This window comes from Bos grunniens, chromosome 26 (genome assembly GCF_055505025.1).
Source record: "Bos grunniens cultivar Pamir isolate PY7600 chromosome 26, Bosgru_T2T1.0, whole genome shotgun sequence".
Taxonomy (NCBI): Eukaryota; Metazoa; Chordata; class Mammalia; order Artiodactyla; family Bovidae; genus Bos; species Bos grunniens.
Genome location: NC_141190.1, coordinates 3,680,147 through 3,699,343, shown reverse-complemented (window position 1 = coordinate 3,699,343; position 19,197 = coordinate 3,680,147). Strand labels below are relative to the sequence as shown.

The following is a 19,197-nucleotide window of genomic DNA, read 5'->3' as shown; positions in this document are numbered from 1 at the left end:
GATATCACACTGGCATATTCATGTGAGAATATATCTGGCAAAACCAATATATTTATGTTGTATCTATGTCCTAATACATACAACACTAAAAATGAACCCTAATGTAAACTGTTGACTTTGGTTGATAAAGATGCATTAATTTAAGTTTATGAATCATAACTAATGTACCACTACAGTGTGAGATGCCCATAGTTTGGTAGATTCTGTATGTGTGGGAGTAAAGAGTATGTGGAAAATCTCTATATGTTCCTCTGATTATTTCTGTGGGCCTAAAACTTCTCTGAAAAATAGAGTCCATTAAAAAAGAACCTGGCCGCAAATTTTACCTCATTTAAACTCATGTAAGTTATTTACGTTTGAATGCCTTAAGAGAAAGTTTGTGTGATGTTTCAGTCCTTAAAGGGAATCACAAGATGTTGGCATGATTATCTGTGTTACTAAAAGCTTTCTGATACCCAGATATCAGATACACCAGATCAGCACAGTTCCTGTTTTTATACTCATTCAGTTACAAATTCAGAAACAGAAGGACATGTAACAACTTTACATTGCCTGAGTTTTAATAAAACTTGTGAGTGGTAATGGATGGATACTGAAGTCTAATGACATCCTTTATTCTGCTAAATGGAGACAGGTTTCAGAGGTAGAAAACATTGATTTCTGTTGAACCTAGTATACTCATCTGTACACAGCACTAACATTCATTCTCTCCAGGAAGGCTTTGCTATGGGATGATAAGTATTAAAAAGGAATAGAATTTGATCACACACACACAGAGACACACACACAAACACTCATGTGAATGCACACAGAGACTGAAAAATTTATACATATTTATGATTAATGAGTTACATGTGGGTAAAAACTTATGAATAAAGGCAGCTATCTTACAAATCAATCCTGTATTAACATGAAAAAATTTACTTAAACTCTTGACTACATGGAATATTGAAAAGAACAATGAATCCACAGTCAAATAGTTCAGAGCTTGGTTCTTGCATATAGTTGCTTGATGCATTCAGGCAATTTACTGAATTAGGCAAATTCAGAAGTTTATTGAAAACCTTATGAGTTTGATAATAGAGACTTCCTACCAGTTTGAAAATATCTTGGACAAAGTAGTGAATGTTTTTGGTACTTAGAGCCTTCTAACAAATTCATATATTAGTTCATAATCGGCATATTATAGAATTAAATAAATTGTATGCATATTTATTGCATATAATAGGAATCTAGTAATGGCAGTTTCAAAAGGCCATTTATGTATATACATATATATATATACATATATACATGTGTATATATATGCATACACATATGTACATATATGTGAGAATGCACTGGTCATAGAAAACATCCTCATCCAACCACACAAGAGATGACTGTACAGAAGGACGTCACCAGGTGGTCAATATTTGAATCAGATTGAAAATATTCCTTCCAACCAAAGAGGGAGAAGCTATATACAGTCACCAAAAACTAGACTGGGAGCTGACTGTGTCTCAGATCATGAACTTCTCATTGCAAAAATCAGACTTAAATTTAAAAAGTAGGGAAAACCACTAGACCATTCAGGTATGACCTAAATCAAATTCATTACAATTATACAGTAGAAGTGACAAATAGATTCAACAGATTAGATCTGATAGAGTGCCTGAAGAACTACAGAGAGTGGTTCATGACATTGTACAGGAGGGGGTGATCAAGACCAACCCCAAGAAAAAGAAATGAAAAAAGGCAAAATGGTTGTCTGAAGAGACCTTATAAATAGCTGAGAAAAGAAGAGAACCTAAAGGCAAATGAGAAAAGAAAAAATATATCCATTTGAATGCAGAGTTCCAGAGAATAGCAAGGTGAGAAAAGAAAGCCGCCTCAGGGATCAGTGCAAAGAAATAGAGGAAAACAACAGAATGGGAAAGACTAGAGATCTCTTCAAGAAAATTAGAGATAATAAGGAAACATTTCATGCAAAGATGGATACAATAAAGGACAGAAATGGTATGGACCTAAAGGAAGCAGAAGCTATTAAAAAGAGATGGCAAGCGTACACAGAAAAACTATCCAAAAAAATCATGACCATGGTGGTGTGATCGGTTACCTAGAGCCAGACATTCTGGAATGTGAAGTCAAGTGGGCCTTAGGAAGCACCACTGTGAAAAAAGCTAGTGGGAATGATGGAATTCCAGTTCACTTATTTCAAATCTTAAAACATGATGCTGTGGGCCAGCAAATTTGGAAAACTCAGCAGTGGCCACAGGACTAGAAAAGGTCAGTTTTCATTACAATCCCAAAGAAAGGCAATGCCAAAGAATGTTCAAACTTCCCCACAATTGCACTCAACTTACACACTAGCAAAGTAATGTTCAAAATTCTCCAAGTCAGGTTTCAACTGTACATGAAACCGTGAACTTCCAGATGTTCAATCTGCATTTAGAAAAGGCAGAGGACCAGAGATCAAATTGCCAACATCCGTTGGATCATGGAAAAAGCAAGAAAGGTCCAGAAAAACATCTACATCTGCTTTATTGACTACTCCAAAGCCTTTGACTGTGTGGATCACAACAGACTATGGAAAATTCTTAAAGAAATGGGAATACCAGACCATCTGACCTGCCTTTTGAAAAATCTGTCTGCAGGTCAAGAAGCAACAGTTAGAACTGGATATGGAACAACAGACTGGTTTAAATCGGGAAAGGTGTATGTCAAGGCTGAATATTGTCACCCTGCTTTTTAAATTTATATGCAGAGTACATCATGCAAAATGCTGGGTTTGATGAAGCACAAGCTGAAATCAAGTTTTCCAGGAGAAATATCAATAACTTCAGGTATGCAGATGACACCACTCTTATGGCAGAAAGTGAAGAAGAACTAAAAAGTCTCTTGATGAAAGTGAATGAGGAGAGTAAAAAAAGTTGGCTTAAAGCTCAACATTCAGAAAATGAAGATCATGGCATTCAGTCCCATCACTTGATGGCAAATAGATGGGGAAACAATGGAATGAGTGAGAGACTTTATTGGTTTGGGCTCCAAAATCCCTGCAGATGTGGACTTCAGCCATGAAATAAAAAGATGCTTGTTCCTTAGAAGATAAGCTATGACCAACCCAGACAGCATATTGAAAAGCAGAGACATTACTTTGCCGACAAAAGTCCATCTAGTCAAAGCTACTGTTTTTCCAGTAGTCCTGTATAGATGTGAGAGTTGGACTATAAAGAAAGCTGATCACTGAAGAATTGATGCTTTTGAACTGTGGTGTTGGAGAAGACTCTTGAAAGTCCCTTGGAGTGCAAGGAGATACAACCAGTCAATCCTAATGGAAATAAGTCCTCAGTATTCATTGGAAGGACTGATGCTGAAGAAGAAACTCCAATACTTTCGCCACCTGAAGCAAATAACTGACCCACTGGAAAAGACCCTGATACTGGGAAAGGTTAAAGGCCAGAGGAGAAAGGGATGACAGAGGATGAGATGGTTGGATGGGATCACTGATGAATGTGAGTTTGAGCAAGATTCAGGAGTTGGTGATGGCCAGGGTAGCCTGTTGTGCTGCAGTCCATGGGGTTGCAAAGAGTTGGACATGACTGATCGACTGAACTGAACTGATACATAAATATATTAATATGAAAACATACATGCATTCATCATAATATACACATGGTTGCACTGCAGTCACAAAGTCATGTCCAATACTTGCAACCCCATGGAACTTAGCCCACCAGGCTCTCCTCTTCCTCCGTTTGTGGGATTTCCCAGAGAAGCATATTGAAGTGGGTTGCCATTTCCTACTCCAGGGGATCTTCCCAATCCAGGGATTGAAACTGAGTCTCCTGCATTCAAGGAGTCTTTACCAACTGAGCCACCAGGGAAGCCCCTAATATATATATTATAATATATATATATATATACACACACAAATGTGTCTAAATATATATCTTACATAAATTATAATTTTAAGTCCTAAAATTAAACTCATCAGCAAATTTTCTTTATTTTGAAAAAGAGAAAGCAAAGTTCAGAAGTGTTAATAACTTCCCTGACGCCATATCACTAACAAGTGTCAGAGCTGAACTTCAAATCTCACCCAACTGACCTCAGAGCCAGAATTTCCTGTACTACACAGCATCATCCCCTATAACTTTTCCATCCTGGAGTTATTGTTAGTTTTCTAACTTACTCAATGGCATGAGAGCTGAAGAAGGAAGAAGGAAGTGTTTCTTCAAAATTGACATCAGTTAGGAACGTTTAGTCAAGGCTCTGGTTTTTCTCGTGGTCATGTATAGATGCAAGAGTTGGCTGTGAAGAAAGCTGAGCATGGAAGAATTGATGCTTTTGAACTGTGGTGTTGGAGAAGACTCTTGAGAGTCCTTTGGACTGCAAGGAGATCCAACCAGTCCATTCTAAAGGAGATCAGCCCTGGGATTTCTTTGGAAGGAATGATGCTAAAGCTGAAACTCCAGTACTTTGGCCACCTCATGCAAAGAGCTGACTCATTGGAAAAGACTCTGATGCTGGGAAGGATTGGGGACAGGAGGACAAGGGGAGGACAGAGGATGAGATGGCTGGATGGCATCACTGACTCAATGGACGTGAGTTTGAGTGAATTCAGGGAGTTGGTGATGGACAGGGAGGCCTGGCGTGCCACAATTCATGGGATTGCAAAAAGTCGGACATGACTGAGTGACTGAACTGAACTGAACTGAACTGAGGAACATTCTATGGGGTCACACAGTGTTGGACACGAGACTAATAGAGTTTGGCCAAGAAAATGCACTGGTCATAACAAACACCCGCTTCCAACAACACAAGAGAAGACTTTATACATGGACATCAGCAGATGGTCAACACCGAAATCAGATTGATTCTATTCTTTGCAGCCAAAGATGGAGAAGCTCTCTACAGTCAGCAAAAACAAGACCAGGAGCTGACTGTGGCTCAGACCATGAACTCCTTATTGCCAAATTCAGGCTTAAATTGAAGAAAGTAGGGAAAACCACTAGACCATTCAGGTATGACCTAAATCAAATCCCTTATGATTATACAGTGGAAGTGAGAATAGATTTAAGGGCCTAGATCTGATAGATAGAGTGCCTGATGAACTATGGAATGAGGTTCATGACATTGAACAGGAGACAGGGATCAAGACCATCCCCATGGAAAAGAAATGCCAAAAATCAAAATGGCTGTCTGGGGAGGCCTTACGAATAGCTGTGAAAAGAAGAGAAGCGAAAAGCAAAGGAGAAAAGGAAAGATATAAGCATCTGAATGCAGAGTTCCAAAGAATAGCAAGAAGAGATAAGAAAGCCTTCTTCAGCGATCAATGCAAAGAAATAGAGGAAAACAACAGACTGGGAAAGACTAGGGATCTCTTCAAGAAAATCAGATATACCAAAGGAACATTTCATGCAAAGATGGGCTCGATAAAGGACAGAAATGGTATGGACCTAACAGAAGCAGAAGATATTAAGAAGAGATGGCAAGAACACACAGAAGAACTGTACAAAAAAGATCTTCATGACGCAGATAATCACGATGGTGTGATCACTGACCTAGAGCCAGATATCCTGGAATGTGAAGTTAAGTGGGCCTTAGAAAGCATCACTACGAACAAAGCTAGTGGAGGTGATGGAATTCCAGTTGAGCTATTCCAAATCCTGAAAGATGATGCTGTGAAAGTGCTGCACTCAATATGCCAGCAAATTTGGAAAACACAGCTGTGCCCACAGGACTGGAAAGGTCAGTTTTCATTCCAATCCCAAAGAAAGGCAATGCCAAAGAATGCTCAAACTACTGCACAATTGCACTCATCTCACACGCTAGTAAAGTAATGCTCAAAATTCTCCAAGCCAGGCTTCAGCAATATGTGAACCATGAACTTCCTGATGTTCAAGCTGGTTTTAGAAAGGGCAGAGGAACCAGAGATCAAATTGCCAACATCTGCTGGATCATGGAAAAAGCAAGAGAGTTCCAGAAAAGCATCTATTTCTGCTTTATTGACTATGCCAAAGCCTTTGACTGTGTGGATCACAATAAACTGGGGGAAATTCTGAAAGAGATGGGAATACCAGACCACCTGACCTGCCTCTTGAGAAACCTGTATGCAGGTCAGGAAGCAACAGTTAGAACTGGACATGGAACAACAGACTGGTTCCAAATAGAAAAGGAGTTCGTCACGGCTGTATATTGTCACCCTGTTTATTTAACTTCTATGCAGAGTACATCATGAGAAACGCTGGACTGGAAGAAACACAAGCTGGAATCAAGATTGCCGGGAGAAATATCAATAACCTCAGTTATGCAGATGACATCACCCTTATGGCAGAAAGTGAAGAAGAACTAAAAAGCCTCCTGATGAAAGTGAAAGAGGAGAGTGAAAAATTTGGCTTAAAGCTCAACATTCAGAAAACGAAGATCATGGCATCCGGTCCCATCACTTCATGGGAAATAGATGGGGAAACAGTGAAAACAGTGTCAGACTTTATTTTTCTGGTTTCCAAAATCACTACAGATGGTGGCTGCAGCCATGAAATTAAAAGACGCTTACTCCTTGGAAGGAAAGTTATGACCAACCTAGATAGCATATTCAAAAGCAGAGACATTACTTTGCCAACAAAGGTTCGTCTAGTCAAGGCTATGGTTTTTCCTGTGGTCATGTATGGACGTGAGAGTTGGACTGTGAAGAAGGCTGAGCGCCGAAGATTGATGCTTTTGAACTGTGGTGTTGGAGAAGACTCTTGAGAGTCCCTTGGACTGCAAGAAGATCCAACCAGTCCATTCTGAAGGAGATCATCCCTGGGATTTCTTTGGAGGGAATGATGCTAAAGCTGAAACTCCAGTACTTTGGCCACCTCGTGCGAAGAGATGACTCATTGGAAAAGACTCTGATGCTAGGAGGGATTGGGGGCAGGAGGAGAAGGGGAGGACAGAGGATGAGATGGCTGGATGGCATCACTGACTCAATGGACGTGAGTCTGAGTGAACTCCAGGAGTTGGTGATGGACAAGGAGACCTGGAGTGCTGCAATTCATGGGGTCGCAAAGAGTCGGACACAACTGAGCAACTGATCTGATCTGAAGCGACTTAGCAGCAACAGCAGCAGCAGGAACATTCTGACAGGTCAACAATTTTGTGCTGCTCTGTGCGTATCCCAAATGACCTCAGGAACATTTTAAGTACTGATTTACAACAGAATGTTGCCAAGTAGGTTAATTTGCAAATCAGGAATCTCTCTCTATCTCTCCCTCCCTCCCTCCCTGTCTCTTCCCTCCAGATATATATATATATATATATATATATATATATATATATATACACATACATACACACAAACACACACACACATATATCTGTATTTATATAAATAATACAGATGTATACAATTGGTCCTTCTTACTCACAAAGTCTTTTTCCCTGTACTTTGAAAGAGTAGGCAGTGGTAGCTACTAGCTAATACTGTAGAATCTGTCCTCATGTTTGAAACATATACAGAGTCACACTAAGAAAAAAAAAAAAAAGATGTCTAATTAAAGTTAAAATATGTATAAGGGCTTGACCTTGTATTCAACAATATTAATTTTGTCACTTACTCAATGACATAGAATATATTCTAGATTCTTTAATCTTTAATGGATGAAGCTAAGATATTTGTTTAAACCCTCATAGTTAGGTACATGAACAAAAATCTTTATATGGTGAAATTTTTTTCTAGGGTGTATTTAAGTCTCCTTGTTTCTCTTCCCTTAAATTTCTTCATTTATCTAAAAATTTGGGTCAGGTTTAAGGACAAAGTGATTTACAACTGAAAAGGCGGTTTCTTCTGTAAAGCTGATAAATAGACTAGAGGATCCAGATAAGATAAAAATAGTTAAGGACAGGAGATTCAAAGTCATTGAGATCAGCAAGTATGGATTCGGTTGTGCCTTTTCATTTGTTACTGGTGGGGCATAGGCTTGGATTACTGTGATATTGAATGGTTGCCTTGGAAACGAACAGAGATCATTCTGTCATTTTTGAGACTGCATCCCAAGTACTGCATTTCAGACTCTTTTGTTGACCATGATGGCTACTTCATTTCTTAAGGGATTCCTGCCCACAGTAGTAGATATAATGGTCATCTAGGTTAAATTCACCCATTCCAGTCCATTTTAGTTTGCTGATTCCTAGAATGTTGACGTTCACTCTTGCCATCTCCTGTTTGACCACTTCCAATTTGCCTTTGTCACGTGAGTGTATGTTCCTCGGTTCTTTGTCTCATCACAACAAAGATTTGGAGCAACGGATATTAAAGCCCTCAGCGCATCACAGCTCTTGGGTCTTGGACAAACTGTGCTACAGCTCTTAGGCAAATCAGTGTTACAGCTCCATTTTATTTAGAAGATAGCAGGAGAATCCAAGACTGGAAGAGAAGAGAGTGGAGTAGCGCGTGGAGGAGAGAGGGAGAGAGAGGGAGAGAGAGAGAGAGAGAGAGAGAGAGCACACACGTGGGAGAGAGAGAGTCCGTGAGAAAGCGCTTTGGCTCCTCCTTTTATATGTTTTTTCCTCCACCTGGGCCTGCCCCATGCAAATTGGGCTTAGCCAGGAGTGCTGTTTGTTCTGCCTGAAGTCTTCACTCTGGTCCTAGGACCTTCCTTGTCTATTAGCCACCACCATTTTGGACTCCTTTTCCCTATTCTACCTACCTAACATTCCCCCCTCAAGAGATGGGAGGCCCAATTCTTTGGGAATAGGGGCGTCGAGGTCTTTCTGGCTTCTTCCTGCTGAACTGGAACAGCGAGGGGTATTGGGCCTCCGCCTCTTGCTAGTCTCAATCCTCAGAGTCCTTAAAGTGATGTCCAAGGGTGTGTGATATTTTCCGTGGTCAGCTGTAGTTTTATATCTTTGTTGAACTGGCACTGCATGTTGTAGCTGGTTGACCTGGGCAGAGACAAAACAGGTTAGATAATTGACAGTACATGGAATAATCATAAGCATCATCAATATAGCATAACAAGGACTAGTACGGACATTGGTCAATTTTAAATTCACATCGCCAGGATGGCTCAAGTCCCTCCTTGTTCAGGGATCAGATGATCTATCTCCTATCTGTCTTGGAGTACAGTCTGTCAAGTTGTGTTGGCTCCTTAGAGTTATCCTGAGAAATCTTATCCCCAGAAACCATATTTTGGGGGTGTTCATTAGAATGGCACTCATTGGTAGTTCTGAATAGGTATCTGAGATCTCCCAGGGGCTCACAGGTGTATCGAGTATCCTCTTCTGTTTTCTTCCATGGCTTGACTCGTGAGTAGTGAATCCAGGAGTCATGTCCTGGTACCTTGACTGCTGTGGGGGTAGAAAGTACTACAGGGTAGGGGCCCTTCCATGTGGGCTGGAGTTGAGCCTTTGGGGACCCATCTTTCCAGACTTTAATTAGGACTTGAGTTCCTGGAGCATATAGTGGTAACTCTTTTGGGTCCTGGTTCATACCCGACAAGCGTATATCCTGTTGGAATTGCCCAATGGCCATGGTATAAGACTGGAGGGTCTGAACCTCTGGATCTAGGAAGAGGTAATTGGCATAAACAAAAGGTCTCCCATATAGCATCTCATAAGGACTAAGACCAACCTGTTCCTTAGGGGCAATGCAGGTGCGGAGGAGAGCTATTGGTAAAGCCTCCTTCCATCCCAGGGAGGTCTCTTGGGTTATTTTTTTTATCACTGATTTTAAGAATTGATTGGCTCTTTCTACTTTTTCTGAAGATTGAGGCCTCCAGGCACAATGGAGATAATAAGTAATGCCCAATGTTTTCGAGACCCCTTGGGTGACCTTAGAAGTAAACGATGTCCCACTGTCACTTTGTAATGACCTGGGCAGACCAAATCTTGGAATGATTTCATGGAGCAGTTTTTTTTATCACCTCCTCAGCCTTCTCAGTCTGGGTGGGAAAGACTTCAATCCATCCTGTGAATGTATCTATCATAACTAATAGGTATGACATCTGGGTGAAGTCCATCTGCCAGTCCTCTCCTGGGTAGGCCCCACATTGTTGGACGGGCTGGGCCAGCTGGGGTCTTCGAGCTCCTTGGGGGTTGTTTAATTGGCAAGTGGGACAAGAGGAGACCACCTGTCTTATAGTTGTTTGGAAGCCTGTTCCTCTGAAGGACCTTTCTAGTAATCTTTGGAGGGCCTTTTCTCCTAAATGAGAAGTGGCATTTAAGGAGTTAACCAACTTCCATTGGAGGTTTCCAGGTAGAAAAAGGAGTCCCTCCTTTTGGAACCACCCCATATAATCTTCTTGAAAGCCCTCACTCTTAGCTTAAAGAGTCTCACCTTCAGTATATGAAGGAGTTTCTGGCAAATTAGTCTGTGGAACTAAGGTGGCAATTCTTATTAGGTCATGGTTCTGTAATTCTGCTCTCCTAGCTGCCTGATCAGCTGCTTGGTTCCCTCGTGCCACTCCTGTGTTCCCTTTTTGGTGTCCTTTACAGTGGGAGACTGAAACCTCAGTGGGCAGATGGACTGCCTCCAAGAGTCGAAGAATCTGATCACCATATTTGATTGGGGACCCTCGGGTGGTCAAGTGACTCCTTTCTTTCCAAATAGCTGCATATGCATGTAGTACCAGAAAGGCATACTTGGAGTCAGTGTAAATGGCTATTCTTTTTCCTTTTCCCAGCTCTAAAGCTCGAGTCAGGGCTATGAGCTCAGCTAATTGGGCTGAAGTACCTGGTGGCAGAGGCTTAGCCTCTATGGTCTCAAAATTGGAGACTACTGCATACCCAGCTCTTCTTTTTCCATCCAAGACAAAGCTGCTTCCATCAGTGTACCAGATTTCCTCAGGATTGGTCAGAGGATCTTCTGACAATCCCTCTTGGGGTTTTGTCCAGGGGTCCAAGGTTTCTAGACAAGAGTGAAAGGGGAGAGAGCCCTCGGGGGTAGGGAGGAGGGTGGCTGGGTTAAGAACCTCACAAGGGGATATAGTGAGGCCTGGATTTTCCATCAGCATTACTTGATATCTGAGGATTTTTTGATCAGACATCCATAAATGGCTTCTCCCATTTATGAGTTGTTTTACTTGGTGGCTGGTAAAAATAGTTTTCCCCCAAAGGAGAGTTTTAAAGTATCTTCTATCATGATTCCAATAACTGCAAGATTTCGAAGGCAGGGGGGCCAACCTCGGGAAGTTGGATCGAGCCTCTTGGATAAGTAAGCTACAAGCTGGGGCTCAGATCCCAACCTTTGAGTTAACACTCCCAAGGCTATTCCTTCTCTTTCATGGACATAAAGTTGGAATGCTTTTTCTGGGTCTGGCAACCTCAAGGCAGGTGCCTGAGTTAAGTCCTGTTTTAGTGTAGCCTCTGCCTTCTTTTGAGGAGTTCCCCACATCAGTGGGATTGAATCATCTCGTCCCTTTAAGCTTTCATATAGAGGCTGGGCAATTAGACCATAATTGGGTATCCAGATTCTACAATAACCAGTTAGCCCCAGGAAAGCTCACAATTGTTTTCAAGTCGTGGGGGAGGGCAACTGGAGGATTCCTTGTACCCGATCATAGGACAGCCTCCTGGACCCGTGTGTAATCTGAACTCCCCGGTAAGTGACCTTTGTCTCGACCATCTGTGCCTTAGCACGGGAGACTTTATATCCCCTTTCTGCCAAGAAGTTTAGAACCTGAATTTCATGTTCTTGGGCACTTTTCTCATCTGGAGAGCAGATTAGTAGGTAATCTACATATCGTAATATTTTCACATTAGGTCCCAGGTCCAGATCTAGGAGATCCTGGCTAAGGGCCTGTGCAAACAGGTGGGAGCTATCTCTGAACCCCTGAGGTAATACTGTCCAAGTCATCTGTTGGTGTTTTTCTCCTGGGGCTTCCCACTCAAAGACAAAATGATATTGGGATTCTTTAGCCAGTGGTATGCAAAAAAATGCATCTTTGAGATCCAAGACTGTAAACCACTTGGCACTGGGTGGGATTTCTCACAAGATTACATAGGGATTGGGTACTGTGTGATGGAGGGGGACTACAGCTTCATTTATGATCTGGAGATCTTGAACAATTCACCAGGTTCTGTCTTTTTCTTTACTGAGAGGATTGGGGTGTTACATGGCGAACTGGTGGGGACCAATAGCCCACAAGCAAGGAATTTATTTATTAAAGGCTGTAGTCCCTCCTGAGCCTCTCTTTTGAGAGGATATTGTTTCTGGTTAGGAAACCGAGTGGGATCTCTGAGGACAATGAGGACCGGTTCAGCTTGGTGGGCTCGCCCAGGAATCCCCTGGTCCCACACCTGGGGGTTAATTTTGTCTTCCCATAGTTTTTGGTCCCTCTCTATTGAAGGTGTAATGGGTTCTTCAGTAGTAACCAGGAGCTGTAGAGCTCTAGGGGCTTAAAAACTTCCCATCACAAGGTTGGTCCCCAGTTTAGTGAGTATATCTCTTCTCAATAAGGGAGTAGGACACTCAGGAACCACCAGAAACTGGTGGGAAAATATTTGTCCATCCCAGCAACAAACAAGTGCTCGGGTGAATCTTTTAGTAGTTGCTTTTCCTGTAGCACCCAAAATGATACAGGTTTGGGAGGAGAAGGCTCCAGAGTAGGAGATCAAGACAGAGTAGGTAGCCCCTTTGTCAACCAAGAAATTCTCAGACCTACCTGCCACATCCAGTTGCACCCCTGGCTCCAGCCCGGTGATGGTTATCTGTGACAGGCGGGCTGGCTGGAGCGGGCCGCTTCAGTCCTCTTGAACCATCGTGAGGGTTGGCTTGGTACTTGACCTTGAGGCTCTTGGGTCTCGAGGGCAGAGTGCCTCCCAATGTCCCAGTTGATGGCATTTGTGGCAAGCCGTTCTAGGAGACTTGTCACGGTTTGGACACTCTTTGGCCCAATGCCCCGCCTGTCTACAGATCAGGCATTTGTCTCGTGCCTTGTCCTTCAAGGACTCGGGGTTTGCCATAGGGCTTCTCTGGAGGGCGGCCAGCATCTGGGCATGCCTTGTCTCTTTCTTTCTCTCCTTCTCCTGGGCCTTGGCCTCCTTCTCCTGTTCTCTGTTATGAAAGGTATTGGTGGCTGTCTGGACCATCTGATCTAAAGAGGCAGCAGGGCCCTGCTGTTGTAGCTGCTGTAACTTAATTCTGCTATCTGATGCACATTGGGACAGGAATTTGTCCTTTAAAATCACCCGTCCCTCATAAGAGTCTAAGTCCAGGTTGGTAAACTTTTGGAGTGCCTCTTTTAGCCTCTCCAGAAAGGCAATGGGGTTCTCACTGGGATCCTGAGTTATTGCTGAGACTGGGCACAGTCCCACAAGTAATAGGCTTCTTTCTGTTTCCATAGGTAGGCTTCCGTAGGGGTGAGTCTTTCTGAAGCTTATCCTACCCAGAACTGTTGCAATCTGAGAGCCAGGTGTCCCCGGGTCAGGGTGCAGATCCCCAGGCAGGCTGAGGCGTGACAGTCTCCTAGAGATCGAATCCCCAAGCAGGTCGAGGCGTGACAGCCTCCTGAGAATTGGGTCCCTGGGCAGGTCGAGGCGTGACGACCTCCTGGGACTAGAGGATCCCCAAGCAGGTTGAGGCATGACAACCTCTCGAAGACCGATCCTGAGGCAGGTCAAGGCGTGATGACCTCCTGGGATCCCCCGAACTGGAGTTTGGGCGTCCCCAAGATCTCCAGTGTGACCAGTATTGGGTAGGATTAGGGGGTTGAATATTATAGTATTTCCCTCCCAAGGCCAGCTATTTTCTGGTTGTCTCTCCAGAAGATTGTAGAGGCAAATTTGTGGGTCTGGATGGGGCTCAGGAAAAGAGCATGAAACAGGAGGGAAGGGGGCAGAGCACAACCTTTGAAAGAATGACATAGCACGAGGGTATAATGCAAACCAATTAAAATCAATTGGGTCAAAGATGACAAGTCAAATTCAAGTAAACCTTAGCTCCAAGGCACAAGGTCAGAAGAGGGAGGAGTGGGTGGTTCCCCAGTGGCTGGGCTGATCTTCTCACTCATTAGCATATGAATGCCATCCCCTCACAAAACCTAGCCAGGCCTAATACCATGGCCGAAGCCCTTGCCTTCAGCAATGGTTCACACCCTGAAGGGTGGCTTCTCTCTGGATCCTAACAAATCTACCTCTTATCACTTTGTCTCTCAATGAATTTTTGCAATGAGACATCAGAGCCTGAGTTTCATTAGTTTTGGCCAGGCTTGAGTCCCGGGAGAAAGCTGAAGGACAGGAGGAAAAAGCAGTGGGAAAAACATGCCAAGGAATCGTCTTCATCAGATCAGATCAGATCAGTCGCTCAGTCGTGTCCGACTTTGGGACCCCATGAATCGCAGCACTCCAGGCCTCCCTGTTCATCACCAACTCCCAGAGTTCACTGAGACTCACGTCCATCGAGTCAGTGATGCCATCCAGCCATCTCATCCTCTGTCGTCCCCTTCTCCTCTTGCCCCCAATCCCTCCCAGCATCAGAGTCTTTTCCAATGAGTTAACTCTTCACATGAGGTGGCCAAAGTACTGGAGTTTCAGCTTTAGCATCATTCCTTCCAAAGAAATCCCAGGGCTGATCTCTTCAGAAGGGACTGGTTGGATCTCCTTGTAGGCCAAGGTACTCTCAAGAGTCTTCTCCAACACCACAGTTCAAAAGTATCAATTCTTCGGTGCTCAGCCTTCTTCACAGTCCAACTCTCACATTCATACATGACCACTGGGAAAACCATAGCCTTGACTAGACAAAACTTTGTTGGAAAAGTAATGTCTCTGCTTTTGAATATGCTATCTAGGTTGGTCATAACTTTCCTTCCAAGGAGTAAGCGTCTTTTAATTTCATGGCTGCAGTCCCCATCTGCAGTGATTTTGGAGCCCCAAAAAATAAAGTCTGACACTGTTTCCACTGTTTCCCCATCTATTTCCCATGAAGTGGTGGGACCGGATGCCATGATCTTCATTTTCTGAATGTTGAGCTTTAAGCCAACTTTTTCACTCTCCACTTTCACTTTCATCAAGAGGCTTTTTTAGTTCTTCTTCACTTTCTGCCATAAGGGTGATGTCATCTGGATATCTGAGGTTATTGATATTTCTCCCAGCAATCTTGATTCCAGCTTGTGTTTCTTCCAGTCCAGCATTTCTCATGATGTACTAGCATATAAGTTAAACAAACAGGGTGACAATATACAGCCTTGACGAACTCCTTTTCCTATTTGGAACTAGCCTGTTGGTCCATGTCCAGTTCTAACTGTTGCTTCCTGAACTGCATACAGATTTCTCAAGAGGCAGGTCAGGTGGTCTGGTATTCCCATCTCTTTCAGAATTTCCCCCAGTTTATTGTGATCCACACAGTCAAAGGCTTTGGCATAGTCAATAAAGCAGAAATAGATGCTTTTCTGGAACTCTCTTGCTTTTTCCATGATCCAGCAGACGTTGGCAATTTGATCTCTGGTTCCTCTGCCTTTTCTAAAACCAGCTTGAACATCAGGAAGTTCATGGTTCACATATTGCTGAAGCCTGGCTTGGAGAATTTTGAGCATTGCTTTACTAGCATGTGAGATGAGTGCAATTGTGCAGTAGTTTGAGCATTCTTTGGCATTGCCTTTCTTTGGAATGGGATGAAAACAGACCTTTCCAGTCCTGTGGCCACTGCTGCGTCTTCCAAATTTGCTGGCATATTGAGTGCAGCACTTTCACAGCATCATCTTTCAGGATTTGGAATAGCTCAACTGGAATTCCATCACCTCCACTAGCTTTGTTCATAGTGATGCTTTCTAAGGCCCACTTGACTTCACATTCCAGGATGTGAAAAAGAATACCCAGCTGTGGATGTGACTGGTAATAGAAGCAAGGTCCGATGCTGTAAAAAGCAATATTATATAGGAACCTGGAATGTCAGGTCCATGAATCAAGGCAAATTGGAAGTGGTCCAAACAAGAGATGGCAAGAGTGAATGTCGACATTCTAGGAATCAGTGAACTGAAATGGACTGGAATGTGTGAATTTAACTCAGATGACCATTATATCTACTACCGCAGGGAGGAATCCCTCAGAAGAAACGGAGTGGCCATCATGGCCAACAAAAGAGTCCGAAATGCAGTACATGGATGCAATCTCAAAAACGACAGAATGATCTCTGTTCGTTTCCAAGGCAAACCATTCAATATCACAGTAATCCAAGTCTATGCCCAACCAGTAATGCTGAAGAAGCTGAAGTTGAACGGTTCTTTGAAGACCTACAAGACCTTTTAGAACTAACACCCAAAAAAGATGTCCTTTTCATTATAGGGGACTGCAATGCAAAAGTAGGAAGTCAAGGAACACCTGGAATAACAGGCAAATTTGGCCTTGGAATACGGAATGAAGCAGGGCAAAGACTAATAGAGTTTTGCCAAGAAAATGCACTGGTCATAACAAACACCCTCTTCCAACAACACAAGGGAAGACTTTACACATGGACATCACCATATGGTCAACACCGAAGTCAGACTGATTATATTCTTTGCAGCCAAAGATGGAGAAGCTCTATACAGTCAGCAAAAACAAGACCAGGAGCTGACTGTGGCTCAGACCATGAACTCCTTATTGCCAAATTCAGGCTTAAATTGAAGAAAGTAGGGAAAACCACTAGACCATTCAGGTATGACCTAAATCAAATCCCTTATGATTATACAGTGGAAGTGAGAATAGATTTAAGGACCTAGATCTGATAGATAGAGTGCCTGATGAACTATGGAATGAGGTTCGTGACATTGAACAGGAGACAGGGATCAAGACCATGCCCATGGAAAAAAAATGCAAAAAAGCAAAATGGCTGTGTGGGGAGGCCTTACAAATAGCTGTGAAAAGAAGAGAAGTGAAAAGCAAAGGAGAAAAGGAAAGATATAAGCATCTGAATGCAGAGTTCCAAAGAATAGCAAGAAGAGATAAGAAAGCCTTCCTCAGTGATCAATGCAACGAAATAGAGGAAAACAACAGAATGGGAAAGACTAGAGATCTCTTCAAGAAAATTATAGATACCAAAGGAACATTTCATGCAAAGATGGGCTCGATAAAGGACAGAAATGGTATGGACCTAAAAGAAGCAGAAGATATTAAGAAGAGGTGACAGGAATACACAGAAGAACTGTACAAAAAAGGTCTTCACAAACAAGATAATCACAATGGTGTGATCACTGACCTTGAGCCAGACATCCTGGAATGTGAAATCCCCTTCATAGCCCACCGGAAAATTTGCTAAATATCTGACTATTACTCACAGTTTCATTGGTCTGATCCTTGGCGCAGAGAAGAGAAAGGACAGAAGAACCCCCACCGGCTTGTATAACAGCTACTGGGGCTCAGCAGATAGCGCCTTTGGAACATGCTGTGTAGTAGCCTCTGCAGAGTCCCTCAATTGTGCCCATGCTGCCCGCCTGTTTGCAGGAGGTTGGAGGAAACAAGAAACAAGTGATTGTAAAGGTCCCTCCAGCCATAGGAGCAAGGACCTCGTACCTTAACCGGAGGTCTTCTGGAATCTGAGACTGGGCTGCGTGAGCTTTTTGCTGAGTTCGTTTTTCGCTGTCCCGGTTTCCAGCACAATGGGCCTTCCCCTGAACTGGGTTTCTTTGCCTTCCACTTCTAGCGTGGGAGCTTTGCTGAGTTGGGCTCCTGTTGTGCTTGGCCTCTTCCGCGCGGAGGTTGTTTCAGCCAGGTTAAATCCGAGTCATGGCACCATAGATGTCATGCGAGTGTATGTTCCTCGGTTCTTTGTCTCATCACAACAAAGATTTGGAGCGACAGACATTAAAGCCCTCAGCGCATCACAACTCTCAGGTCTTGGACAAACCATGCTACAGCTCTTAGGCAAATCAGTGTTACAGTTCCATTTTATTTAGAAGATAGCAGGAGAATCCAAGACTGGAAGAGAAGAGAGTGGAGGAGCATGTGGGGGAAGGAGGGAGAGAGAGAGAGAAAGAGAGAGAGAGACAGCACACACGTGGGAGAGAGAGAGTCCATGAGAAAGTGCTTTGGCTCCTCCTTTTATATGTTTTTTCCTCCACCTGAGCCTGCCCTTCGCAAATTGGGCTTAGCCAGGAGTGCTGTTTGTTCTGCCTGAAGTCTTCACTCTGGTCCTCAGACCTTCCTTGTCTTTTAGCCACCGCCATTTTGGACTCCTTTTCCCTGTTCTACCTACCTAACACCTTGATTCATGCACCTAACATTCCAGGCTCCTATGCAATATTGCTCTTACAGCATCAGACCTTGTTTCTATCACCAATCACATCCACAACTGGGTATTGTTTTTGCTTTGGCCCCATCCCTTCATTCTTCCTCAAATTATTTCTCCAATGATCTCCAGTAGCATATTGGGCACCTACTGAGCTGGGGAGTTGCTCTTTCAGTATCCTATCATTTTTGCCTTTTCATACTGTTTATGGGGTTCTCAAGGCAAGAATACTGCAGTGGTTTGTCATTCCCTTCTCCACCTGACCTGCCTCTTGAGAAACCTATATGCAGGTCAGGAAGAAACAGTTAGAACTGGACATGGAACAACAGACTGGTTCCAAACAGGAAAATGAGTATGTCAAGGCTGTATATTGTCACCCTGCTTATTTAACTTATATGCAGAGTACATCATGAGAAACGCTGGGCTAGAAGAAGCACAAGCTGGAATCAAGATTGCCGGGAGAAATATCAATAACCTCAGATATGCAGATGTCACCACCGTTGTGGCAGAAAGTGAAGAGGAACTAAAAAGCCTCTTGATGAAAGTGAAAGAGGAGAGTGAAAAAGTTGGCTTAAAGCTCAACATTCAGAAAACGAAGATTATGGCATCCGGTCCAATCCCTTTATAGGAAATAGATAGGGAAACAGTGGAAATAGTGTCAGAGTTTATTTTTTGGGGCTCCAAAATCACTGCAGATGGGGACTGCAGCCATGAAATTAAAAGACGCTTACTACTTGGAAGGAAAGTTATGACCAACCTAGATAGCATATTCAAAAGCAGAGACATTACTTTCCCAACAAAGATCTGTCTAGTCAAGGCTATGGTTTTTCCTGTAGTCACGTATGGATGTGAGAGTTGGATTGTGAAGAAGGCCGAGCGCTGAAGAATTGATGCTTTTGAACTGTGGTGTTGGAGAAGACTCTTGAGAGTCCCTTGGACTGCAAGGAGATCCAACCAGTCCATTCTAAAGGAGATCAGTCTTGGGTGTTCTTTGGAAGGAATGATGCTAAAGCTGAAACTCCAGTACTTTG

The 19,197-nt window shown here is 43.2% G+C and overlaps 1 long non-coding RNA gene across 2 annotated transcripts; it reads right to left on the bottom strand.

Annotated features, from left to right (window-relative positions):
- Positions 1–8,495: 8,495 nt before the first annotated feature.
- LOC147343958 (uncharacterized) lies at positions 8,496–17,880 on the bottom strand. 2 transcript variants are annotated; one of them, XR_015155560.1, is made up of 2 exons: positions 17,452–17,880; positions 8,496–8,910 (listed from the first exon to the last, which is right to left on the bottom strand). It is a non-coding gene; the product is annotated as an uncharacterized LOC147343958 (long non-coding RNA). The 2 variants fall into 2 exon arrangements; XR_015155561.1 differs by lacking the exon at positions 17,452–17,880 and adding an exon at positions 10,700–11,044.
- Between the last annotated feature and the right edge of the window lie 1,317 nt (positions 17,881–19,197).